A 6381-nucleotide genomic window follows, 5' to 3' on the forward strand; every position below is an offset into this window, starting at 1 on the left:
ATTATCTATGGCTGCCAAATAGAAACGGGTTGTAATTGATGATAATTTAAGAGCTTTGTTGGAGCTTTATATACTTTATGGTCTAGCCTCCATCGTTTGTATTGCTCAGATAAACACTACATGGGCACAGTTTCTATTTGCCTTCCCAAATAATGCAACATTCTTACTTTACTTACTTCCTTAGCGAAGGCGCAAGGGAGCCCATTGCCTCATTCAGAATTCGTCTAAAGCTAGATCTGTCTTTTGATAACTTCTACCAGTTTCCAAAACAACATTCTAGGTTGAGCCTTAATGAAGCTGTTGTCCCTAACAGACACAGAGTGTGCTTTCGTGGTACAGAAATAACTATTCTGTACCTAAATCGGACTTTTTGCTTTTTTGGGGAGTGAATCATTTTCTTCTGTGCCATACTGAGTCGGTTCTCATTTTGTGTAAATAAAAGAGATTTTGCAGTGTTTTAAAAAATTTTGTGGCAGAAGCTCCTTCATATGAAAATTGAATTTCGGATCTAGGGAACTCAATGCTCAGTTTGAAACCTATACGAATGAAGTAAGGATTGAAATCATTTCTGTCGCTCCAGATCATCAATAGCTAATACAAAATGCATTACAGTAGCAGGTGAGAATCCTGATTGTCTGTTCAGGTATGTATACAAAATGAATCATTATGGACGATATTATCGATAAATTAACACAAATAACTTTTATGTTAGACATCCTAAGCTTTTGTTACATTCGCTCTTCCATAGCCATGCCATTTCTAAGAATTGTAGTAAATTCCAGTAAATTCCTTTAATTTATCTCCCAAAATTCCATTAAATAAATTAAATTACTATCTTTAAGCTCTCATTAAACTCAATTAAACTTTAAAACTCATTCCTGACAAGAACTATTGTCTTTGTCAACAGAAAAAATGCTTTCAGAACTAAGATAACTGCTTGTTTGTCTTTCTCTCGTTTTTATAACGCAGATAAGAAGGTAATAAATTTTTGTTCTGCATAAAACATTTTCAAATCATAAAAATTTATGAAAAATTTTTTCTCAACTTCTCGGAAAAACTCACTCAAATGTATTTTCACGTGAATTATAAAGATTTCTCTCATTTTTATGTATGAATTGTTTTATAATTCAAGTTCTCGATATCCTTTTATGCCGGCATTTAAAAGATGTTTTTTTTTTGTGCAAATAAAATTACTATATTGCTTACACTTTCTTTTTATGCTGAAAAGAAGGAAGAAAACACACTTTTTTTACAACTTTGGATATATTTAAGTGCGTGTGACGCAGTTAGACATTGTGTTTCTTTTCCTGATGAAAATCTTATCTAGATTTATGAGAAAAATAATTCCATTTTAGTGGCAAGGGTGAAAATTTAGTAGAAAAGGAAGTCCAAAACAAATGTGCGCAATAGAAGTGGGAATAATGTGACTGGTCAAGGAATATTATAAAAATCCATAACCTAGTCTAAGATATTCATTGATTTAAGGGTTAAACCTTGTTTCTTTTATTTTGGGGATAGAATTGTGATTGTGCCAATTTTTAAGGAAGTGTTGAATAAGGAAACTTATTTTATTGACTTGAGAAGTTTGGAAGAAATTATGTTAATATATGCTGTAGACATAGGATAGATGATTGTGCATCTGTCCAGAAAAGTATCGAAAGTTTGGATTTGAATGGTCCCGAGTGACACAAATGAATAAGTTGCCGCCAAAGAGCTTTTGAGACCTTCTTTTATTAACATCAAATGGAAGTCGCTTCTATGTGGAATTCAAATGACTGCCAAATGAGCATGCCGGTTGGTACTTGCTCAGGAGAACTTCTGCACGAGGTTCAAGTCTCGAGTCTTTGAAAGCACCGTGTAAGCCAAAAAGGGTCAGAATGAAATAAGTCATCTTGCAGAATTTATTGTGGATAGGACAAATCACAATGTGCATACCCTTGACCCGTAGTTTCTCCTCGCTTTACACTTGTTCTATCAATTCAGTTGACGGGGAAATGAGATGAGGTCTCACAACCAGTCTTATATAAATCAGCAGGCACGTTAGCAAGGCCAGACGCTTTATTGTTTTTAAGGGCACTAAAAGTTGCCACCATCACATCTATTGTTAGTGAATCACTAGTCTTCCCATCACTTTGACTAATCCAAAGCTCATTTAATGAGTAAAATCTGTTGGATATACAACGTTTTGAATTTCAACCTTAACTGAGTCACTCCAGTCGAAATTAAGATTTCGCTATCATCTCCACTATCTTCGTCGCAGACTACATGTCTGCTTTAGTGATACTTTTCTAAAAAGAACTAAACATCCATAACACATGTCAGCTGTGTCTCCTAAATCAGGATTGCAATATCTCATTCACAATTCTAAAAGACAATTTCCTGTCATCTCAGCTCTAATCTAAATTGGCAACAATGCTTAATAGACCTAATGTTTCTAAAAAAGCTCACACAGTCTATTCAATAAGATAATTCCACAATCAATTCCTTGTTCTTTTTTATTATGTCTAAAAGAATTTCTTTTTACAGATTCATCATAATGAAATTGATATTGATATTCAACAACAACGATAATGTACACGGTGTATACATACATAACAATACAGTATATCCAATATATCACAACAGCATTCGAATAAGCAAATGAGATAGATTTATAGTAAGTCATAAAAAATTGTATGATATAATATATTATTAACATCAACGTGAATCTGTAAAAATGTATTTTGATAGGCGGCATGGCATAATAATGGAAGTGAATAACATAGAAGCAGGAGTAAAAAAAAAAGTATCTTAAAACTACTGCCATCAAATTTATGACTATTTGAGTTTGCCTTTGTGTGAAATATGCAGAAAATTTTATATCTTTGACCTAAAAATAAGCATTGTTTCTATGCTGTAACATCTATAGAATATTTTTTTTTCCTCTCCCATTTTCATGCTCTGTCCTGATTAAACAAAGTTTTTTTTTTCCATCTTTTTCATTTCTATGCTTTTTTTTCTCTGTACAGAGATTCACAATTGAACTTTGTACATGTGTATTTCTACTACTTTTTTTTTGTGTTAAAAAAAGCTAAGAACAAAATTTTCTTTTTTTTTATTCTACACTCATGCACTCTCATGTATTATTATTGCAAAAACATTTTTCTTCCTTCAGGACTTTTGATACAAAATGTCCGCGTTAGATTTATGTACATACATATGTGTGCTTACACAAGCTTGCACAAAAAAAGCGGCAGCAGTAGAGAGAGAGAGTCGTTCGGATGTGATGTCTTTGTTCGCTTGTGACTCAAATATGTACTTGTGATTCAGTTAGTGACATGAAGCTTAAGTGTCAATTGCTTCATGGCTTAACATTAGGTTTAGTTGTTGTAACGTTCATTTGAGATTTGAATGATATTAATTGATCATAGTTGAAAGCTCCTTTTTCATACAAAAGATCTGTTTATTGTGTATATTCAAAGAGAAACTTACCTGCTTTAATGGCTGTACAGATTAATTATGGTCCAGAAGCTCCTTTTGATCATACTTGAAGCAAGTACTATATCTGGCTACTACTTGATACTCTAGAAGATACACTTGACCAGATGGTAGCCTTAAAGTTTGTTAAAACAGGAGTTTTCCAATTTTTTTGGCGTGGTTTTCTAAAAGTCGAGCAAGTTAAGGACGCCTTTGTGTTGTAGAGGATGTAGACACCAAAAACCGATTTCTGGTTCCATCCCTGGACCAGTCACACTGAAGAGTCCAGTCACACTGATGAGTCCAGCCATACTAGAGAATACAGCAAACCAATCCCTATAAAATCAATCCCTTATCCATCTAATTACAACACATCATAGCTAAACAATCCCCAAAACAGAAAATATGTAGATGTTTAAAGAATTTGTGGTTGAACAGTAACGGCGCATTTATCAAGTGCTTTAAGGATCTCGGCATGGTTGAAAGATTTAAAACTGAAACGCTTCGATGGTGGCTGCGGTTAAGCTCTTTATCTCGCATAAAAAAGCTGACTATGGATTGCTTTCATACAAAACCCAAAAATAGTCACTTGCATGTTGAACGGACATAAAATTTATATTGATTGATTTTTGGTGATTTTGGGCAATTGCGTGAAGAGAGTCATTTGTGAACTGAATGTGTATATTTTGAGGAAACTTGATCTCCGTTTTGTATCTATTTATTTATATTGTAGTATTGATAATTGGATGTATCTGATTACCGCTATCAAATTTATTGATTTAAATTGATATGAAATAACATTTTCTTGATTGCAATGGCATCAAATTTCGCCTGTTGGGAAATATTTGTATTTGGTATGAAAGTTTGTTGTGTGTGACATAAAATGATACTTCCTCGACCATTAGGAAATTGATATGGCAAGTTTGAACTGTATCAATGATACATTTGTGGACTTTACCTTTGGGATGGAAGGAGAATTGCTTTGATTTTGATGTAAAATCTAGTCTATTCGATGTTTGGTGTTGATTTCTTATAAAGAATGAAGCTAATATGCTTTTATATGATTGAAGCCTTGATTTTAGTAGAAATTGAAACCACGTGTTTTTTAACGAAACTTTTTTTCGTCACTTCGAATTTTCAATGTTCATGTTTAGCTTAATTTGAAGCTAAATCTGGATTCTTAGAGATTTATTTGATTAAAATTGAGTGAGCAAAGCCTACTTTACTAAAATTTTATGAAAATCCAATCTGTAAACAAGGAAATTTTGATTTTGAAGATTTTCAAAATGGCTAGTAATTAAAGCATTGAAAAATAGCAAAAATAGCAATAAAATGATAGAAAAACAAGATAATTGACAAAATCTAAAACAGAACCAAAACTTTACATCCAATTCATATCCACAAATCCTTAATTCCCACCTCACCTGGTCACTCAACGATGCCTTGTTGACGACACACCATTGCCCATCTCACAGAAGTAAAAAAAATAAATTTATATACTTTTCACGTAAACTTCCGTTTCCATGAATAAATCTTTCAGCATACACGATTTACCAAAACTTTACGATGCTGGAAGCTCGTGCTTTAATCCAAAAAAAAAAAGAAAAAAAAACACAAAACTTTAAAGAGTAAAAGCAGTAATATTTCAACAGGAATGGTTTTAGATCCTAAACATAAAAGGTAAAAAAGGAGTTGAAAAAAAGAGCTGAATTAAAAATTCATTCTATTGTGCTGTACCTCTCGCAGATGTATTAGATCCGATGTTGATATTGATGCTGATACAAGATGAAAAAGTAGATAGTGATTTTTAGATGGAGAAAGGTACTATTGGGAATTGGATGAATATATTTTTTTATGTGACAAAAATGCTTGTGTCCTGTGTGGAAGTGTAAGTTTGTCATATCAAATGCCCTTGTAGATTTTAACGTATTTTCTTCATCCGGCTTTGTCGTATTAGTGCCGGTTGTAAAACCTTTAACACTGGTCAATAATTTATGTCCTGAATATATTAATACAAGATAATAGCACCATCTCTGATCTCAATCGAAATCTTCCTATCGCAGTCATAATTTACAACAATATGTCTAATGTGTACAATATCTTCGAAGGTCTCATCTTTAATTTATTAATGTAGCCATACTGCGGTCATATGGAAATAAAAGAATACGTTTGAAATATTACTTTGATTCAGAGCTAGATGTTGAATCTAGAATCCTGAATTGAGTTGAGTGGATTTTTCGAATACAAAATCGGACAAAACCCAAATTGACTCCGAACTCTGTTTAGATTAGTGTTGCCAGAACTGTGTGCCGTCAATCCCGATCGGCACAAATTGAAATGTTGCCACCACGGCGACGACTCGGTCGTATACTTAAAGCCAAGTGGCTGTCACTTGGCAAATTCGGTTGTTTTCGCCAAGTGGCAGCCACTTGGCTTTAAGTATACGACCGAGTCGTCGCCGTGGTGGCAACATTTCAATTTGTGCCGATCGGGAATACCTTTTCATGAACCGTATACCGTGTAACTGTCCAACTAGTGGCTTTCTTTATAACTAAGAGATCTCGATGAAGGCCTAAGAGCTTATTGGATTAAAGTGGGAGCAACGATCTAAAAGAGCTTGAATTTAGAAATTAGCAGAAGCTGTGTAAAGACAGATCCAGCTTTCGACGAACTCTAAATGCGACAATTGATACTCGTGCGAGTTCGCTTAGTAAGGAAGTATGCCGTGAAGGGTTTTGGTCGAGGCTTACCTCTTGGGTGTGTCGTGGTGCAAATAAGTTAAGATAACACTAGCTTAGATCAAAAAATATTCCAGTACTGGAATTGGATTCCTGTAATGGCCTTTTAACGGTATATCATTAAGAGTGCAGGAGTAAGGAAGATACAGAACATGTATAATTAATGTAAGATACTTTTCCATACATT

The sequence above is a fragment of the Chironomus tepperi genome, unplaced genomic scaffold (genome assembly GCF_022539635.2).
Source record: "Chironomus tepperi strain 1889 unplaced genomic scaffold, CSIRO-AGI_Ctep_v1 contig_11, whole genome shotgun sequence".
Taxonomy (NCBI): domain Eukaryota; kingdom Metazoa; phylum Arthropoda; class Insecta; order Diptera; family Chironomidae; genus Chironomus; species Chironomus tepperi.